The following is a 20,305-nucleotide window of genomic DNA, read 5'->3' on the forward strand; positions in this document are numbered from 1 at the left end:
TGAGGGTATAGCCGTGCAGTTCCAATTGTATGACAATACCAGGAACTCCTTTACAATGGTTGACTCAGAAGACAGGAACATAGTATAGAAGACTGGCAGCTCAGGCTGTAGCTTTTCCCTGAAATGTTGCATGTGTACGAAGCTTATGTTGGTAATGTCTGCTAGAATCTAGTTATGAATGTGTACTTAGTTAACTATGAGGAGTCCATATCAAGATAGCTTCCTTCTCAAGTTTCACATTCCCCGTTTTGATAAAAACCAGTCACAGAGCTGATGATCAGTCAGGTAATTTTGTCCCATGTTGGCACTGGAGGTGTTTGGCTAAATGCTCTGGGTCCATTTAGTTCTTCAATGGGATTCCTGTGGTTGAACAGTGGCCAATAGAGCACTAGAGGCATTTGCTTAAAAAAGTCTTTCAGGCCTGACCAGGTGGTGGCGCAGTGGATAGAACATCGGACTGGGCTGCAGAGGACCCAAGTTCAAAACCCTTAGGTTGCTGACTTGAGTACAGGCTCACCAGCTTGAGTGTGGGTCGCTGGCTTGAGCATGGGATCATAGACATGACGCCATGGTTGCTGGCTTGAAGCCCAAGGTCACTGGTGTGAGCTCAAGGTCGCTGGCTTGATCAAGAGGTAATTGGCTGGGCTGAAGCCTCCCAGTCAAGACACACATGAGAAAGCAATCAATGAACAACTATGGTCCCACAATAAAGAACTGATGCTTTTCATCTCTCTCCCTGCCTGTCTGTCCCACTATCTGTATCTTTCTCTGTCACACACAAAACAAAGTCTCTCAGGCCTCTAAAATTCAAGAAAAGTCTCCTTTAAAATGGCCAAATCAACTTTGGAAGAGTTAAAATATAAACAAATGTCGGGAGCCGATCAACGACTGCTGGCTGGCAAGGTCACAGCAGGAGAAGACCCACAACTGCTGGCTGACAAGGTCACAGCAGGAGAAGACCCACAACTGTTGGCTGACAAGGTCACAGCAGGAGAAGACCCACAACTGCTGGCTGACAAGGTCACAGCAGAAGAAGATCAAAAACTGCTGATTGACAAAGTCACAGCAGAGAAGACCAATGGCTGCGGGGTGACAAATTCACCGCAAAGGAAAGGCACAACGATACTTCCCCCTTTGACCTTTTGAATTAATCTGGCCTTATATCCCCCCTTTTCTGGGTGTGTGCTATTATTTATGGCACAGGGATAATAGTACCATGCTTTCCCTGTAGATTTGTAGTAATTTCTTTGGAAATGAGACAGAAGGTGTAAGTTCCACAGAAAAGCCTGTAAGCCCCTTGAACTGGGCTCATAAACATAAGAGGCTGGCTATGATATCCCTCATAAAGGGTTAAGTTTGTAGGAGAATTTCTTCTTATTACTCATGTTAGAAAGAATAAAGTTAGAACTTAACTAGTGTATGAATATAGTAAATGAATAAAGTTTAACTAGACATTAGAATCTTAGGTAAAGTGGAGTGGAGTGGCCTGTTGTGTGGCCTTGGATAGGAGTGCAGCTGGCAAGTAAGGAATGTTTTGTTAAAAGACTTGTTTTGTCACTGAAGGCAGTTGCTGGGCTTTTCTCAGTAAAACATTCTCATGAGATTTTTGTATTTTCCAAGAATAAGGAGAGGAATGTGGTGGGATTCATAGCAGCAGTAGCAACTAATGCCTTCTGATATTATGTTGCTACTGGCTATCTTGCAAATGCGCTCTATGTATCTTTAAGTAAAAGTTACTCTTAATACTATGTCAGTTTCTTAAATAGCAAGCCTTTTGTAGTCTCGTGGGAAAAGAATTAGGACACTACATGAACTCAAGGCCATTTGCCTGAGCAAGCGGTGGTCCTTTTGCTAGTCCTTGATGATTTCATCTGCTATCTCTTTCTGCGCCCTTGACTCACAACAACAGTAAAATAGAGTTATTAATTAGTACTAATCTTTTAGAAGTTTGTACCAATATTGTTATTACTATTCAAGTTATTGTATAACTGTACTTTGAATAACTTACCACCTGATTTGTAGTTTATAGATATGAATTAACTGTTATCTGGAAATATGTAACCAAAGTGAAACTAAAACAATAATGTATTCAAAATACCATGTGATTGTAACTTAGTGTGTGTGCATAAAAAGGAAGCTAGACCAGCATTTAGCGGAGATGCCTGGCAGTAAATGCTAACCAGAGAATAAAGAATTCGGCTCTCTCACTCCATTTTCGCCGACGCCGTCTCCTCCTGTGGGACCCCTGGATTCCCCCCGGGGCTGGACCCCGGCAAACAAAGACATTCAATTCATAACATCAAGAGAAATCAGGACTAATCTGAAAATGTATTTAGCATCAGGATAAATGTTTGTAGATTACAACCATTGTAGATTACAAAAATGAAGATGATGTGCCTTAATAGATCGTTTCTATCCTTCTCACAAACATTTTCCAAATCTGTGTAGAAGGCTTAGGCACCTGGTTGTACAAAACATCAATAGGTTGACAATGAAGAATATTAAACAAATTAGAAGAATTTGCAACCCAGATCTTAAAATAAACCTGAGGTAGGTTGATAGCTGAAAATATCAGAAAATTTAAATCTTAACCAACTATCAGTGCTAAAGCCAAAACTAGAATGCCCCCTACAGAATTTTACAAGTTTAAGGAGACTCTTTATAATTCATCTGGAAAGAAGTATTTATCCAGCCGGAAGTAGTAGGTATGGTACAAACTTCTCCTTGGACTATGAGAAAATAATCAAGGGTGATTCTATTGTCAAAGACCACCTGGGCTGAGCTTGAATGGCTCTAGCTGTTGAGTTAGCAATTCAGCAGATAGTTCTGATTAGATTTCACATCATTATGTCTGAATGGTGGCAAAGTCAGACCATGAGCCTGCAATTCCAAGTAAGCAGTAGAACCCATATGACTGCCGGTGCTGCACAGTTTTGCCGATGGCTTTGTAGTCCGGTTGTTACGTGGTGAGGTTAAGCTTCATGCAGGTGTTGAGACTTCCATTGGTTAAACGTGATCGTAGGTTGGTCTTAACGTTCTTTAGATGTGAAAAAGACTGATCATATGCATACGTAGAGCCAAACATTGTCAGTACAGCAATACTCACATGCTGCAGTGTGTGGTATGTCATGGGAAGCACATTCCAAGTTTTGACAGTCAGCTGGTCTGCGGGTTGAAGTTTTTCCATTTCTCCCCACTTGTGTTTGCTCACCAACTCTGCTTGCTGTTGTGCAAGTCTTTCCAAATTTTCATTCAGTGACTTGAACTTACTCACCCACATGTCTGAGGCCTTCAGGTCAGCAGCTTGTAGCTCAAAATCTCTGACAGAGACACCGGGGATGTAACTCAGGTCGGCGCTGTCCACTGCACACTCGTGTGGATGGGTGATGAACTTAAAAAGATGAGTGCGCTCACGAAATTCTCCAAAGTGCACTTTGAATGACTGCAGGAGATTAGATGTGAATCCCGCTAGCTGCTGGAGATCAAGATGTTGAGCAGGGTCACTTGCTGTGCATGCATCTTTAAAATCTCCCAGTTTTTCAAAGTGTAGTAAACAACCTGTTTCAATGTCGGCAATGAATAGTTCCAGCTTGTTTTCAAATGCAAGCACTGCTTGTTGAAGGGATAAGACAGTATTTCTAATGCCTTGCATTTTCACATTGAGCTGGTTCAGATGTTCAGTCATGTCCACAAGATAGTATAACTTCCGGAGCCACTCAGTGTTAGCTAACTCAGGATGCTCAACATTTTTCATTTTAAGAAAAGTCCGGATTTCGCTTAGACAAGCCAGGAAACAGCTGAGCACCTTCCCTCTTGACAATCAACGCACATTGCTGTGCAGAAGCAGACCAGGATAATTATTACCAACTTCATCCAGCAGTGTTTTAAACTGGTGATCATTTAAAGCTCGGGCAACAATAAAGTTGACCACCTGAATGACCAGCGACATCACCTCACCAAGCTGCTTGCCACACATCTGAGCACAAAGCGCCTCTTGATGTAGGATGCAGTGAAAACTTAAGATGGGTCTCTTTTCATGTTCACGAAGAAGCACTACGAATCCTCTGTTTTTCCCCACTGTGCATGGAGCACCATCAATACACACGGAAATAAGTTTATCCATCGGTAGATATTTTTCTTTAGCGAACTCTGTGAAAGACTTGAATAAATCCTCCCTTCTTCTTGTCTCTTTCATAGGCAAAAGAGCAAGACTTTCCTCACATAGTGTGTCACCAACAGCATACCTTGCAATCATGCTGAACTGGGATAAAAATGGCTTACGTCTGTTGACTCATCCAAAGCGAGAGAAAAGAATGGTGCTGCATTTATGTCCTTTACTTGAGTTGCATCAATTTGATTTGCCATCATGATGGTACAATCGTGAACAGTTCTTGCCGACAGAGGCATGTCTTTTATTTGTTTGATTATCTTGTCTTTATCCAAAAAGTCGTCAAAAAGTTCATTGGCAACATCAAGCATGAATGTTTTGGCATACTCCCCATCTGTGAATGGCTTTCCATTTCTCACAATTGCTAAAGCACCAGCAAAGCTAGCCAAGTTACAGTCACCTTGTTGGGTCCAAACACGGAGTTGCTGCTGACTAGCTTGCACTCTGCACAGTAGCTCTTGACATGCTTTCTTCCTGCTGTCCCCCCCCCCCCCCCCGCTGGGTATTTCGATGCAAATGTAGTATGGCGTGTGTCGAAGTGCTACTTTATATTTGACCGTTTCATTGATGCAATTTTATCATTGCATATTAGACACACTGCAGAACCTGCTCTCCCCACAAAGGTGAATTTCTCTGTCCATTCCTGCTGAAAAGTACGATACTCCTCATCTTTTTTTCTTTTATCCATCTTCTTCGTAAAAGGGTTTCTGCAATTAGCTAGCTGACTACTTGATTAAAAGGTGGGAAGTTTACTTCCTGACCTCACAACGACCCGTGTACTTTATGCATTATCCAATAAAAATTTGGTGTTGTCCCAAGGACAGCTGTGATTGTCTCCAGCCATCTGCAACCTTGAACATGAGTGGTAGGAAATGAATGGATTGTAATACATGAGAATGTTTTATATTTTTAATGTTATTATTTTTTATTAAAGATTTGTCTGAGAGCCAGATGCAGCCATCAAAAGAGCCACATCTTGCTCGTGAGCCATAGGTTCCCAACCCCTGTCTTTATGGAATAATTTTTTTTTTGTATTTTTCTGAAGCTGGAAATGGGGAGAGACAGTCAGACAGACTCCCGCATGCACCCAACCGGGATCCACCCAGCACGCCCACCAGGGGGCGATGTTCTGCCCACAAGGGGGCGATGCTCTGCCCCTCCGGGGCATCGCTCTGTTGCGACCAGAGCCACTCTAGCGCCTGGGGCAGTGGCCAAGGAGCCATCCCCAGCGCCCGGGCCATCTTTGCTCCAATGGAGCCTCGGCTGCGGGAGGAGAAGGGAGAGACAGAGAGGAAGGAGAGGGGGAGGGGTGGAGAAGCAGATGGGCGCTTCTCCTGTGTGCCCTGGCCGGGAATCAAACCCGGGACTTCTGCACGCCAGGCCGATGCTCTACCACTGAGCTAACCGGCCAGGGCCTTTATGGAATAATTTTAAGTGTTCTTTACTACTGCCTTATTATGGATATATGAATGGAAAGTTAGTTTAATATTAGCTGCAAATCCATGTTACATTTTTAGCTTTATGAAATATTTTTGTTGAAGTTGCAGAAGAATCTATTTTGAATCTTAGAATCACCTTCCAAATAAAATATTATGAAAAATTACTATAGTTAAGAATTGTTAATATTTTGTATTTGGAAGTCAAAGTTTAAGTTCCATACAATGCTCTTGTAAAAATAAAATGTAATACCAGATAATCAAAGTTTTGAAGTTCCAATTCATGACATAATGTTTTAGATGGAATTTTAAAAAATAAGATTCTATATGTTTATACAATTTTTAAGATTATATTCAGCAGCAAACTTGATGAATACAAATGGGTAATTTAAAATGATATAATCAAATAGCTTTTCCTCCCCTTTGGCATTAATCTTAGCTACAAGACTTGCTTTATGTCCTCAATTTTTTCCAAGTGCTCTATCACTGACCCAGGAATGTTTTTCTCATTAATAGGTCAACTTTCTCCATTTTCAAAGTAGCCAGTATTCTAAGGCTATAATTCTAAGTTTATCTTAACAGAGCTCAGTTTTATTGCTTTCAACATACAAAGATGATTGAGTAATACTCAAAGAATGTGGAAAAATATGCCCCACATATATAAAAATTGATTCAGTAAAAATTTTAAATGAAAATACAATATTAAATATTGACATTTGTTACTTTCCTATTATCGTAAGTAACGAATCTGATGAAATTATTTTTTAAATTATAATAAAATGCCCTGGCCAGTTGGCACAGTGGATAGAGTGTTGGCCCAGTATGTAGACATCTTGGGTTTGATTCCTGGTCAAGGTACACAATGAGAAACAACCATCTGCTACTCTTCTCCTCCCTCTCACCCTTCTCTCTCTCTTCCCTTCTCACAGCCAGTGGCTCAACTGAGTCAAGCATGAGCTCCAGGCACTGAAGATAGCTTAGTTGATTTGAGCATTAGCCCTAGACAGGGGTTGCCAGGTGGATCCCACTCAGGACGCATGCGGGAGTCTGTCTGTCTCTTCTCACTTAAAAAAATAATAAAATGATGACTAACAGCAGGATGCCACAACACATGTAAATTTAAGGGGAAAATGCTAAATCTTGTTAGAAATAGCAAATACTAAGTTTTGACTCTAGTAGATATGAACTGATGCATCCAGTTTTGACAGGAAAAGATTCATTGTGACATCACTAAAGTTGAACTAGCCTGGAATGAACTGTTGCTGTTCCATTTACAAGATAGGATAAGATCTCAGGTTCTGGACAGTTCTAACTTAATGTTATTCTTGCTAAATGTAACAATGTAGCACATTATTTTGCAGATGTAGCAGTAAATAGGATGAGCTAACAGGAATTCAATGGGATAAAAGTAGTCAAGTGCAAACAATAGATCAATGTATAATTGACTAAGAATCCCCAAACACTAATATATGCAACCCTCATGCTTATTACAGCTTTGTTTATAAAACTAAGAGCTGGAAACAGCTCAAGTGCTTATCAGTGGATGAGTAGATAAAAAATCTCTGGTATATATATACACTATGGAATATTATGAGGGTGTAGAAAAGAAGGAAATCTTAACTTTTGCGAGAGCATGGATGGGCCTGGAGATATTATGCTAAGTGAAGTAAGCCAGGCAGAGAAAGACAAATACCATATGCTGTCATTTATATGTGGAATCTAATGAACACAATAAACTGAGGAACAAAATAGAAATAGAGGCAGGGTCACAAGGAACAGATGGACAGCTGTCAGGGAGGGGGGTAAGGGAATTGGATGAAAGATGGTGAAGAGAGTCAAAAACATTTATACACAACACATAGGACAGACAACAGGGTAGTGATAGCTAGAGGGAATGCGAGGTGGGGGTGGGTGGAGGTAGACTGTAGGAATATGCTCTGAAAATATGCAGAGTTAGAAAAACAATCAGAGATAGCGAGGTGCCCTAGGGCAAAAGCTCTGAGCAGATGAGAGTCCAGGGGCCTCACTGACCCATACTGAAAACAGTGCATCCTGGAAACAGCACAACAGCAGGATAAGATTCAGCAACACAGAAATGTTCAGGTTCAGAACAGAGATTAGAACTCAGCATGTTCCTTGTCGTTTACTTCATTCCCTGAAAACTTCTGTTTCCTTGAATTATTATTAACAGCTAATAAATATCTGAGTAAGGCTGGGGAAGGGGCTTGTCCTTCCGTCTGCTGACCAGGGCTATTTCCTCCCCTCTCCCCCTTGGAGCATTTCATTTGGTCTCTGAGTATTTCATTGTCACCACCACAGTGGACAAAGGAGGTGAAAATGGGAACAGAAAGTGTGGGGCAGCTGTGTTAGGCTTGCTCGCTAAATTACCAGCTGCAAGCACTTTGCTTGATTAGTGCCTAAGCACCTGGCAGAGGCACGTGTGCATAGCCTATATATGGCTATGGGTGCCTGTGCTTGAAAGAGATGGGGGGATTGTGGATGGCGAGTTGCCTGCCCACCACTGTGAGGGGTCATTCTTGCTGTTTGTGTGCCAGAGAAGAGGTTTTCCCCCTGCCTGTGTGCTTGTCCGCCATTGTGAAACTTTATTAAATGGAATGGCCCAACGCTTTTTGGCTCCGCAGTTTCTCTATTGTCTGCCCGAATCCAATGTGGACCTGCCTGACTTCGGCCACCGGCATTACCGAAAGAGACTTTGCTTGGGATGGAGGGTGTACAATGCAGTGTACAGATGGTACTATTGTTCACTTGACACCTGTATGGTTTTGTGAACCAATGTTATCCCAATAAAGTCAATTTAAAAAAATCAGAATAATAAGATGACGTTTAAGTAAAAAAATCAAAAAATAGAAAACATATCATTGACCAAATAGTGTATATAAACAATGGCTAAGCCTTTTTTTTTGGAGAGACAGAGCTTTGGGTGTGAATCCCTCAACTCCTTTACTTGCTGCAAGTAAATAAAACTACCTAATAACAACCATGTCTTATTCTTGAGTAGAACACCCAAAATTTCTTGAGTTCAATAACAAATTTGGCAACTCAGATAGGACTGTCTTAAAGGGACTCCCTTTCGGCTTGGTGAGGACACATGATGAAGCAGTCGGCAGTGGCCACTCATCCAGTGGCTTACTTACCTGAGTCTATTGGACAGAGGATCTGTTCTATGGGAGCTTCTCTGCTTGGCTACCAGCACAGATGCTTGGCTTGCCTTACCAGAAACAGAGGCAGGGTTACAGGGAACAGATGGACAGCTGTCAGGGAGGGAGGGTAAGGGCATTGGATGAAAGATGGTGAAGAGATTGTCAAAAAACATATACACAACACATAGGCACAGACAACAGGGTAGTGATAGCTAGCGGGAACAGGGAGTGGGGCTGGGTGGAGGTGGACACCTAGCTGTTTCATCAGTGGCCACCTGAACCTTTTTCATTCAGTGCTTTGGATGAGAGGCAGGTGGTTGAGCTCCTGTGCATGTTTTAATTAGTGTTTCTATTCCTGTTTTGGGTATAGGGTTGTTGAAAGAATAATTTCATCTGTGGTGTGTGCCTGCTTTCCGTTTGGTCAAGCAGGATTTATGTCTGAGATGCCAGATTCAGGGCCCAACCTACGCATAATTCTGGAATGCCTGCCAGACAGTACAAGACATCCTCAGGTGATGATCTCTGGTCTGATTGTCTGGTTGTGAGGGAACCTTGGGTCACTGATACTGTTTTTGGTAAGCTAGAGGCTATGGGACCACAATGTTCACCAACCTTTAATTTCTGCCCTGCAGAAGTTAGATTTTGTTCTTTGTGTGTCCTTGTTTGTCTTATAGGTAAGAATGCTGGCTATGAGAAACTCAAATTCAATCCCTGAATGCAGCCCCTTGGGATGTTACAGGGAAAACAGCTGTGGTTAGACTTGCTTGCTTGTTTTCCAGCTGCAAGCAATTTGCATGATTAGTGTGTGAGCATGTGGCAGAAAGCCATATGTGTGTGGCATATATAAGACTACAGGTACTTTCCCTTGGAGTGGATCACTGGCCCACCACCATGAGGGGCGGTTTGCCTATTTCCTTGCCTGCCACAATGAAAAGCAGTTTTCCCCTGCCTGTTCGCTTGCCCACCTCTGCAAGAATCCGATAAACAGGGATGTTTCAATGCCTTTCGAATCCACAGATCTTGTGTTCTGCCCAAATCCAGTGTGAACCTGCCTGTCCTCAGCCACCAGCATTACACCGGGCACAGCAGGCAGGATTCAGTTTAGGCTGGTATGGAACTGGCATTACACTTGGCACTATGAGCAGGATTCAGTTCAGACCAATATGGAGCCACCGGCACCCTTGAAGAGTGGGATAGAGGAGTGGCCATTCTCGAGCATGAGATTCCTTATGGCTACCCTTTTGGGAGCTATGGCTGGGTGTTTTTCACAGCCCTGAGAGCAGAAACTGAAAGCTCTGTGCAAGGGGCAGCCCGAGTTCAAGTACTCCAGTGTGAGCTGGAGGCCAAGAGCTGCTGCAGCAGCAGCAGCTGCTGCATTTGTGCTGTCAAAGTGGCTGTGATTCATCAGTAGTAGTCATTTCTGTCTCCTCTGAGGAGGAGGTTTGGGCTGAAACTGCCTTTGGCCGACTCAGAGCCCAGCCAGTGGTCACCCAGAAGGTGAAAACCCAGCAGCAGAAAGTGCCTCAGGGGCAGGCACAGCCACCTCTACAAGTAGTGGAGCACTCTGTAGCCCAGCCTACACACAGATGAGTTGAGGGAGTTAGAGGTGAAAGGCAGAAACCCACAGAGCCTTATGGCAGCTTGGTTGCTGCAGTCGTAGGATATAGGGGTGGATGGTATCATGTTCTCTGGAGCAGAGATGAAAAAATTAACTGTCAGTACCACTCACTCCTCCTTGAGGTAGTGTCTTCAGAACTGCCATGACAACCCAGGAAATCATACTGTATTAGAATGGGTGATGACTGTCATTCGTACAGTCTGGCAGAATGCTGGAGACTTGCCAGGGGCAGTAAGTCAATGTCAGTTGTATAGTGAGTTGCAGCAGGTCCTCCAGAAATTGAGTATGAGAAATGCTGCTTTCAACCTATAATCCTGTAGGTCAGATGAGGAAGTATTTACAGCAGGGATGAGGGACCTTATTCTCCAGAGAGCCCCTTCCACCTTTTTTTTGTGGTCAGTGGTAGCTATCCTGGGCTCCTATGTAGGGCAGCCCATCAATGCTGTTACATAGATGGTGGCAGAGTTTGGGGAGGTAGAAGCAGTGTAGCACTGTAAGAGTGGGCGGGTTACTGCCTGTGCTGTCCCCCACCCCCGACTAACAAGACAAATGGACATGTAAAGTTTACCCAAACACAGATTTGGGTAGATTTGATAACAGCCAGGGCAAATAAAGAGAAATTAGATGGCAGGTCTAATAGAGTCCTGTTAGAGCTCTGGCAACAGTTTAGGCCAGAATAGAGGTTCCAGCCATTGAAAAAGCAGGGGAAACCAGCAGCTGCAGCAGCTGCCAAGAAAATGGGCAGTTGTCATGCAGCATGGTGGTAAGATTACACGTTGGAGGCAGCTGCCAAGAAAATATTTGGTGCTTGAGTCACACAGCTGAAGGATTACGCATTGGAGTCAGGTGAGGAAGAGGAGGAACCCCCAAAACACATTGTTCCTGTTTGAATAGGGGGAAGGCTGAAGGAACTGTCTAATGGGGATGGGCAGGGAAGAGAGGCCCTGTTCCCTTTCTAATGTGCAGCAAGTATTGCCCTTAGTAGATAATTAGTGTTTTTGCAGCGGCTAAGAGAACTGTCAAGGCAGCATAGGCCTTGAATATACTTGACCCCACCAGGCCCTGTAAGCTTGATGTCCATGTCACCTCTGAGGGGACAGGATGGGGCTTATGGTAACAAACAGAGCACTTATGGAAAGGCACTGAGTTCTGTTATCAAAGGGCTATATGGCTAGTTGCCTGTAATGAACCTTTACCTTTTGTAATTTGCACAAACAGCTGGGCTGTCTATCATGGACTGATTGGTGACCAGTACAATGGACTCCTGAAGCAGAGACTGTGACAAGAGAGGGGCACCAACCCTCTTGCTAAATGGACACACTGTTTGTGGACAGTACTCTGGATTTTGAATGAGAGACCCTGATGGGGGTGAGGGCAGCACCATTGGAGGCCCTCCTGCACCAGACAGCTACTCCCATCCATTTGCAGATACACACCAAGGATACTTGACTCAAGCCGGGCTTTGGGCAGCAGGGCAACTTAATCCTGCCTGGCCCAACAGCCCTCTCTAAAGGCCAATGTCTTCAGTGGACATGGCCCTGGACTGTACAGGCCCCCTCACCTACGATGGGTGGCCTTGTTGGCACTGTGGGGTAGGAGGCTAGATGTGGGCCTCTAGTAACTCCCTGGGCAACTGGCTCCAGGATGCCTAAGGTAGAACTGTTTTAGCCTGTGAGTGCTCTGAGAGAAATCATTGCAAAGGGCACGTTTGTAATAATTGTCATTTTTGGTATAGCTTGTGCCTTAGTAATCTGTTGCTGTAATCTCGACTGTTTCTGTGAAATATGGATGTAATGTACTTCACTTTTTGCACAGAGACAATTGTGAAAGATAAGTGTGTAGATTGTGAGGCGAGCAACCCTAAAGGGGTGGAGGAGAGGTCCCCAAACTATGGCCCCCTGAGGCCATTTATCTGGCCCCCACCGCACTTCCGGAAGGGGCACCTCTTTCATTGGTGGTCAGTGAGAGGAGCACATTGACCATCTCATTAGCCAAAAGCAGGCCCATAGTTCCCACTGAAATACTGGTTAGTTTGTTGATTTAAATTTACTAGTTCTTTATTTTAAATATTGTATTTGTTCCTATTTTGCTTTTTTACTTTAAGATATGTGCAGTGTGCATAGGGATTTGTTCATAGTTTTTTTTTATAGTCCGGCCCTCCAATGGTCTGAGGGACAGAGTACTGCCCCCTTGTGTAAAAAGTTTGGGGACCTCTGGGGTGGAGTATAGGGAAAACAGTTGTGGTTAGGCTTGCTCGCTTGTTCTCCTGCTGCAAGCACTTTGCATGATGAGTGAGTGAGCACATGGCAGAAAGCCAAGTATGTGTGGCCTATATAAGGCTATATAAGGCTACAGGTACTTTCCCTTGGGGCATATCACTTGCCCACCACCGTGAGGGGTGGTTTGCCTGTTGCTCGCCCACCACCCTGAAGAGCAGTTTTCCCCTGCCTGTTCGCTTGCCCATCTCTGTGAGAATCCAATAAACAGAAATGGCCCAATGCCTTTTGACTCTGTGGTTCTTCTGTGGTCTGCTTGAATCCCACGTGAAGCTTCCTAGCCTTGGCCACTGACATTACACCTGGTGCAGCGAGCAGGGTTCACTTTAGACTGGTATGCAATTGGCAGTGCAGGTGCATTCTTCAGAATTAGATTAGAAGTCTGTTTATTTGACTTAAAGTAATTAAGCACTTACAAATGGATCAGTGGTAGGAAACTGCCTGTCCTGTCCAAGACAGCCTCACCCCAGGCTGGGAATTGTGGGTTTTGTAGGCTTTGTTTTTAGCATTGCCCATGAGATTATGTAAAATTTCACTTGTTACTTTACACACAAAAGTTCTCCCTTGAGACCCCTGCCCTGCTTCCATCGAAGGAGTGCACTTTCTGGAGCACCCGAAGCCAGGAACTCATGAAGGAAATGGTAATGCCTTCCAAGTCTTGCAGTTCCCTGAATAACAAAGTTTTCATCAGACAGGCCACACTACCTTCACTTAGGAGGACAAGCAAATGAATTTGTCTCCGGTGGAGGTGATCTGGGATACTTTTACCTATGAGGCCTCCCCCCCCCCCCATAAAAAAGTTCTGTAGGCTGTTTGAATAACTCTCCTACGGCTTCCCTTCTTCTGAAGGGTAAGGGGGTAAATTACATGACACCTGTCTTCAAGAAGTCATTAAAATAAAGAGATGTTCTATCAGCAGGTGTGATTTCAGAAATTTTAACTAAAGTGTGTTAACAGGGGTCAAATGCCCTAGGAGTATTGAAAACTAAATATAATATTACCTGATTGGATTGGTGCCAGAAAAGAGAGAGAAAAGTGAAAATGTGGTTTGAGTCAGCTTTACTGGACTTGCAAAATGAAGCAGGTAGAATCTACCACATGTATTTTGAGTAACAAAAGCCAAAATGTTGGGCTTCCTAGTTACATCGTGTGGGAGGAAAGTGGAAATGGCACAGGAAAATAAATTGCTTTAGTATTATGGGGGAAAAAATAAGATTTTAGAGTGGTATTTTTTAAAATGCTTATTATATTGATTTTAGAAAGAGAGAAAGGAAGGGAGAGAGGGAGAGAGAGAGAGGAACATCAATACACTCCTGTATGTGCCCTGACCTGGGATCGAATTAGCAACCTCTGCACTTTAGGATGATGCCCTAACAAGCTGAGCTGTCTGGCCAGGATTAGGGTAGTCTTTAAAAGTAACTTACAGTTCCCTGTACATTCATATGAAAGAGCACATTATCTGCAAGGATAGTTTTGAGATCACTGACTTTGGGCAGTTACAGTCATGCATTCCCTCTGTCAGAGCCCAGTCAAGACAAGAAGACTTGTGAGACCTCAGGTTCTTTTCTGAGCTGCAGCCCATCAGCTTCCTCTCTCTCCTCCAAGGCTGGGGCTGAGAGAGGTCGATGTGAGGGAACTCCCTCTCTGCATCCACAGGTAGGAGGAGGTGTTTCCAAGTTATATCCCCTTCTTGGGGAGTGGCCACTACTCAGCCTGGTTACAGGCCCTTTTGGCTTTGGGAGTCTTCTAACTGGCAGTGAAACGAGCTGACCCAGACCCTTGCCCTGCGGTAGAATCAGCAAGGAAGAGCATCCCAGTGTTTTATCATAGCCAGAGACAGCCATGGAAGTTCAGCAACATAATACTGCACTGCTACGGTATGAGCTGGAAATAAGAGAGATGCAAGGAGGCCATACTACCCAGAGCCTTCTCTTTAGCAGAATGGGTCTGAACTGTGGCATGTGAGCCAAGCTGTTAAACCAGACATTTTGGGCCTGTCCTCTGCCTCTCGCAGTCCTACTTGCCTGGGACGTAGGAGGCAAACCCCAGGAGGTCTTCTCAGCCCATTTTCTCCAGAAGTCCAGAAGCTAGAGGGCTGACAGGAGCCTAGACCTGTAACTGCAGTAGGAGGTCACTCTGCCAGTGTGAGCAGCTGCTGCCAGAGAGAAAAGGTGAGGCTGGCTGATGTCTCATGTGAGCAGTCCCTTGTGGCATCTTCTTACTTTTTCCTTGTTTCATTCTGAATGAACAACCTGTGCCCACAGCTGTTTCCTGTACTTTCTTGGGTTCAGAATTGGAACTTCACTTTCAGTCTTGAGCTCTTAATACTTTCAAACTATGGGTAGGGGTTGGAGGAGCCACAAACTATGAACGATGGAAACTGTGGGTTACATAGACCTCAGGTGATCTGCTCATCTCAAGGTTCATCTCAGCAAGGACATAGCAGTGGGTTCGGGGAGCAAAGAGGTAGCGAGTGAGTGGTGGTTTCTCCCTGTATCCTGATTTTCAAAACAGCTTTGGTCTTTCCGTTGCAGCTGTTAGCTGGTAAACTAGGGAATGGTGTCTAACTGGATGTCTGATCCTGTGCGCGTGCCCACACACTCACACACACACAAGTTTATATTCCCTGGTGCACTGTCCCAAGAAAATGGATGCAGAGGGCCACGTCAGAACTTCCTTCTGAGCTGTCCCTCCTCTCCAGGTTAAGGTGCCTTACAAGGTGCAGCTCTTCATTTGGCCACACGGCAAGTATTATTGTTCTTGAGAAACAATGGGACATGATGATATTGTGTAGAGCTGTCATATCTAGTATCCCTTCCCACCTCTGGGATCACTGTGCTTCATGCACTGGGCTTGCCCACTCTACATAGTCACTTCCTGCCCAGTCCCTACCTGTCCTTTAAGGTCCTGCATAGACCTAGAAGCTCAATGAGTGATTCCTCAATAAAAATCCTGGATCAAGGCCCTGACCGGTTGGCTCAGTGGTAGAGCGTCGGCCTGGCGTGCGGGGGACCCGGGTTCGATTCCCGGCCAGGGCACACAGGAGAAGCGCCCATTTGCTTCTCCACCCCCCCTCCTTCCTCTGTCTCTCTCTTCCCCTCCCGCAGCCAAGGCTCCATTGGAGCAAAGATGAGCAAAGATGGCCCGGGCGCTGGGGATGGCTCCTTGGCCTCTGCCCCAGGCGCTGGAGTGGCTCTGGTCACGGCAGAGCATCGCCCCCTGGTGGGCAGAGCATTGCCCCTGGTGGGCGTGCCGGGTGGATCCCGGTCGGGCGCATGCGGGAGTCTGTCTGACTGTCTCTCCCTGTTTCCAGCTTCAGAAAAATACAAAAAAAAAAAAATCTATAAAATAAATAAATAAATAAATAAAAATCCTGGATCTTATGGGAAGATTCAAATATGACAGCACCTTCCCCTTTCTCTCCTTTGCTGGCATCAATTCTGAGGCTTAGAACTCTTTGTCCTTAGGGAGACTGTCTCTCAGGTCCATCTTCCCATTAGATTCCCCACCAAAGTGTGAGTTTGAGAGGCTGGGTCTTGCTTTGATTTTCAGTCTCCCTGCTTCTGCTTTGCCTCTTATAGTACATGTCTCCTGTTGAAGAAGTGTTTTATTTTATGCACTCCTGTTCTCAGGACTCCAGAACCTAAAGGATCCCAATACTTTCACAAGTCAGGCAGCCAGAGAATTTCATTCCTCTAACTCAAAGATACACTCTGTCCATGTTCAGCAGGAAGCAGTTACAGAATTATGACCCTCATCCCCATTCCCTCAATAATGAGGAGTGAAAAAAATCTCAGGGTAGAATTGATAGGACAAGGGTTTCAAGTTTAGGGCAGTTCTTATTAAATGCTATTCTTGTTAAATGTTAAAATATAGCACAGTTTTTTACAGATACATTTGTAAACAGGATAAGCAAGGACTCAACCCAGTAAGTGCAGCCAAATGCAAAGAATAAATCAATGTGTAATTGACCAAATAGCATATATAAGCAATGGCTAAGCCTCCCATTGGAGAGACAGTTTTACATGTGAATCTCTGGCTCCTTTACTTATTCTAAGTAAATAAAACTACCTAATAAAACCATGTCTAATTCTTTTTTGTTTTTGTTTTTGTTTTTGTATTTTTCTGAAGCTGGAAACGCGCAGAGACAGTCAGACTCCCACATGCGCCTGACTGGGATCCACCCGGCACGCCCACCAGGGGGCGATGCTCTGCCCACCAGGGGGCGATGCTCTGCCCCTCCGGGGCGTCACTCTGTTGCAACCAGAGCCACTCTAGCACCTGGGGCAGAGGCCAAGGAGCCATCCCCAGCGCCCGGGCCATCTTTGCTCCAATGGAGCCTCGGCTGTGGGAGGGGAAGAGAGAGACAGAGAGGAAGGAGGGGGGGTGAAGAAGCAAATGGGCGCTTCTCCTATGTGCCCAGGCCAGAATCGAACCCGGGTCCCCCGCACGCCAGGCCTACGCTCCACCGCTGAGCCAACCGGCCAGGGCCATGTCTAATTCTTGAACAGAACACTGTAAGTGATGAACCCTTTGAGCTGAGTAACACATTCACTGGAATTTCACTAGGTTTTTCTGTTCTGACTAATTTCCAAGCAGACAGGTGGCCAATTTCCTTCTGTCACATGAGTCAAATCTCCCCTTAACCTTATCTTCCCTTTCTGTTGTATATTGTAAAAAAAAAAAAAAAAAAAAAAGAGGGAGGCTAGTGTAAAATAAATGGCATTCTTTTGCAATCATGCTATAGAGAGAATATCTGAGATTTGAAGTCCTGTTTGTTTTTGTTACTTTTTGTGCCTGTTTCACATCTTGTACACTTTAAATTGCTTATCATTAAAGAATATTTTATTTTGTTGTTATGGAACAGACTAAAAATGTTAAGCTATTATTTTTATTATTTTTTTTAAACCTAGGAATCAAAACACTTGTTTGCGGCCCTGGCCGGTTGGCTCAGTGGTAGAGCGTCAGCCTGGCGTGCAGGAGTCCCCGGTTCAATTCCCACCCAGGGCACACAGGAGAGGAGCCCATCTGCTTTTCCACCCCCCCCTCTCCTTCTTGTCTCTCTCTTCCCCTCCTGCAGCCAAGGCTCCATTGGAGCAAGGTTGGCCCGGGTGCTAAGGATGGCTCTATGGCCTCTGCCTCAGGAGCTAGAATGGCTCTGGATGCAACAGAGCATCGCCCCCTGGTGGGCATGCTGGGTGGATCTCGGTCGGGCACATGCGGGAGTCTGTCTGACTGCCTCTCCACTTCAGAAAAATACCAAAAAAACCCCCAAACAAACAAACAAACAAAAAACCCCCACTTGTTTGCTTATCTAGAAATCTCCCCACTCCAGAGCACTGGTGAATTTTAGGTTCCTCCACATTAAACTCTATTTCAGCCTGAAATGTTATATGGAATTACTATTTCCTTCCTTCTAGCTAGTGTGTCTATATTTTGAAGTTACCTTTTGTAATCATGTCTTTTTTTTAATTTATTGATTTTTTTAAGTGAGAGGGGAGGAGATAGTGAGACAGACTCAAATCAACTGCGCTGTTTTTAGCACCTGAGGCTGATGTGCTCGGACCCACTGAGCCACTGGCTGTGGGAAGGGAAGAGGGGCAGAGAGAGGGGGAGAGAAGCAGATGATCACTTCTCTTGTGTACCCTGACCGAGAATTGAACCCAGAACGTCCATATGCTGGGTTGATGCTCTACCCACTGAGCCAACTGGCCAGGGCCAATTTATTGATTTTAGAGAGAGAGGAGGGGAGAGAGAAACATTTGTTGTTTCACTTATTTATGCATTCATTAGTTGATTCTTGTATGTGTCCTGATAAAGGATCGAACCTATAACCTTGGTGTATCAGGATGAGGTGACCATGTTTTCTAAGAAAATATTTTTTCACATACAAAAGTGTAGGCAATAATACTTTTTCTCATTCATAAAATGAGAGAAAAATATAAAATCTCTAGGATCACTTCTAGCATATCTCAAGTCAAAAACTATAATGTAGAAATAAATAAAAATAAAACCTAATTTATAATTGATTTTAAAAAGTTGCTCTAGTTGTTTATTGAATCTACTACTAAAACATCTGTCAAATTTAATTTAGAACAATTTTGTTCTAATGTTTATACTTTAAATGAAATTTTATATTCTACTGAAAGAAATTATTGAGGATATTCTGTATATTGATTTATCTTCATCAAACTTTCTATCTACTCACAGAAAATGATACCTCGTATTCTGGCAACATCTATAAAGTACCCCTTAGAACTCTGTAATACATTGGTTTTAATAGTTTTTCATTTAGATCATGTCTTTGCATATAAGTACAACATGTGTCACATAAGAGGTAAAATATTTATTAATAATGAGTAATACTTAGGTGTAATACTTCATATATTAGGTAATTTGGTAAGTATAAAGGATGGTTTTAAAGGATTCAGAGATTGCTGGTGCTTTTAGAGATCCATGTATACTTCCTTTAAAATTAATGTTAGGATGTTTTCTTTAGAAAAATTGACAGTTACAAGGCTTTGTAATTCTTTAAATGCTAGCAATTAACAAGAACAAAAAATATTCTAGTTGGCAGTGTAAAACTTTTGTCAAACTTATTAAATCAGCATAATGCCTGAAAAGTTATTCATGCTCTTCAATATTTTACATTTTTCCCTTCTACTCATTCTAGGGTTCTCTCTTTTAGTGGACAGGGAAATTTAGTCAACAAAGTAGAGACTACAGTAGAGATTCTCATGACCAGGTTCTCATGCCATCATTTGTCTGTTTTCTTCAGAGTCAGAAGTGACTCTAAGGAGCCCCAAGCCAATCTCACATAGATCCAGGGATATTAGACTTTGACGATCCTACTCCAACTGATACAAATGCAGGTAATACTTCAATAAAGTTTTCATGAGGAATTTCTGAAGTTCATGACAAAACTTCACCAAAACATGGTGAATTCTGTGGTAATTCATAGATTATTATTACCCTAAACATAAAATAGAATAGCCACTGATTCTGAAAAGCAGTAGTAGAAAAGACACTTGAGGTCCTGGCCAGTTTGCTCAGTGGTAGAGCATCGGCCCAGTGTGTGGAAGTCCTGGGTTTGATTCCCAGTCAGAGCACACAGAAGTGACCATCTGCTTCTCTACCCACCTCCCTCTTCTCTCTCTCTCTTCTCCCCTCCTGCAGCCATGGCTCAAATGGTTGGAGCAATTGGCCCCAGGAAGGGGAGGATGCTGAGGATGGCTCCATGGCCTCACCTCAGGTGCTAAAATAGCTCAGTTGCCAGGCAACGGAGTAGCAGGCCCAGATGGTCAGAGCATCCCCCAGTAGGGGGCTTGCCAGGTGGATCCCTTTCAGGGAACATGCAGGAATCTGTCTCTCTGCCTCCCCACCTCTCACTAAAAATATAAATTAAGAAAAAAAACAAGACACTTGACGAACAGGACACTTAACTAGAAACTGCAGGTTATTTTGATACATAGTAAACTGGAAAAGTAATGTAATTTCCAGATTGATGGTGGTCAATAGAAATATAAGAATAACATGTAATTTTTAATTCAAAATATTGTGATGCCTGACCTGTGGTGGCGTAATGGGTAAAGCATTGACCTGGAATGCTGAGGTTGCTGGTTCAAAACCCTGGGCTTGCCCAGTCA

This window comes from Saccopteryx leptura, chromosome X (genome assembly GCF_036850995.1).
Source record: "Saccopteryx leptura isolate mSacLep1 chromosome X, mSacLep1_pri_phased_curated, whole genome shotgun sequence".
NCBI classification, from domain to species: Eukaryota; Metazoa; Chordata; class Mammalia; order Chiroptera; family Emballonuridae; genus Saccopteryx; species Saccopteryx leptura.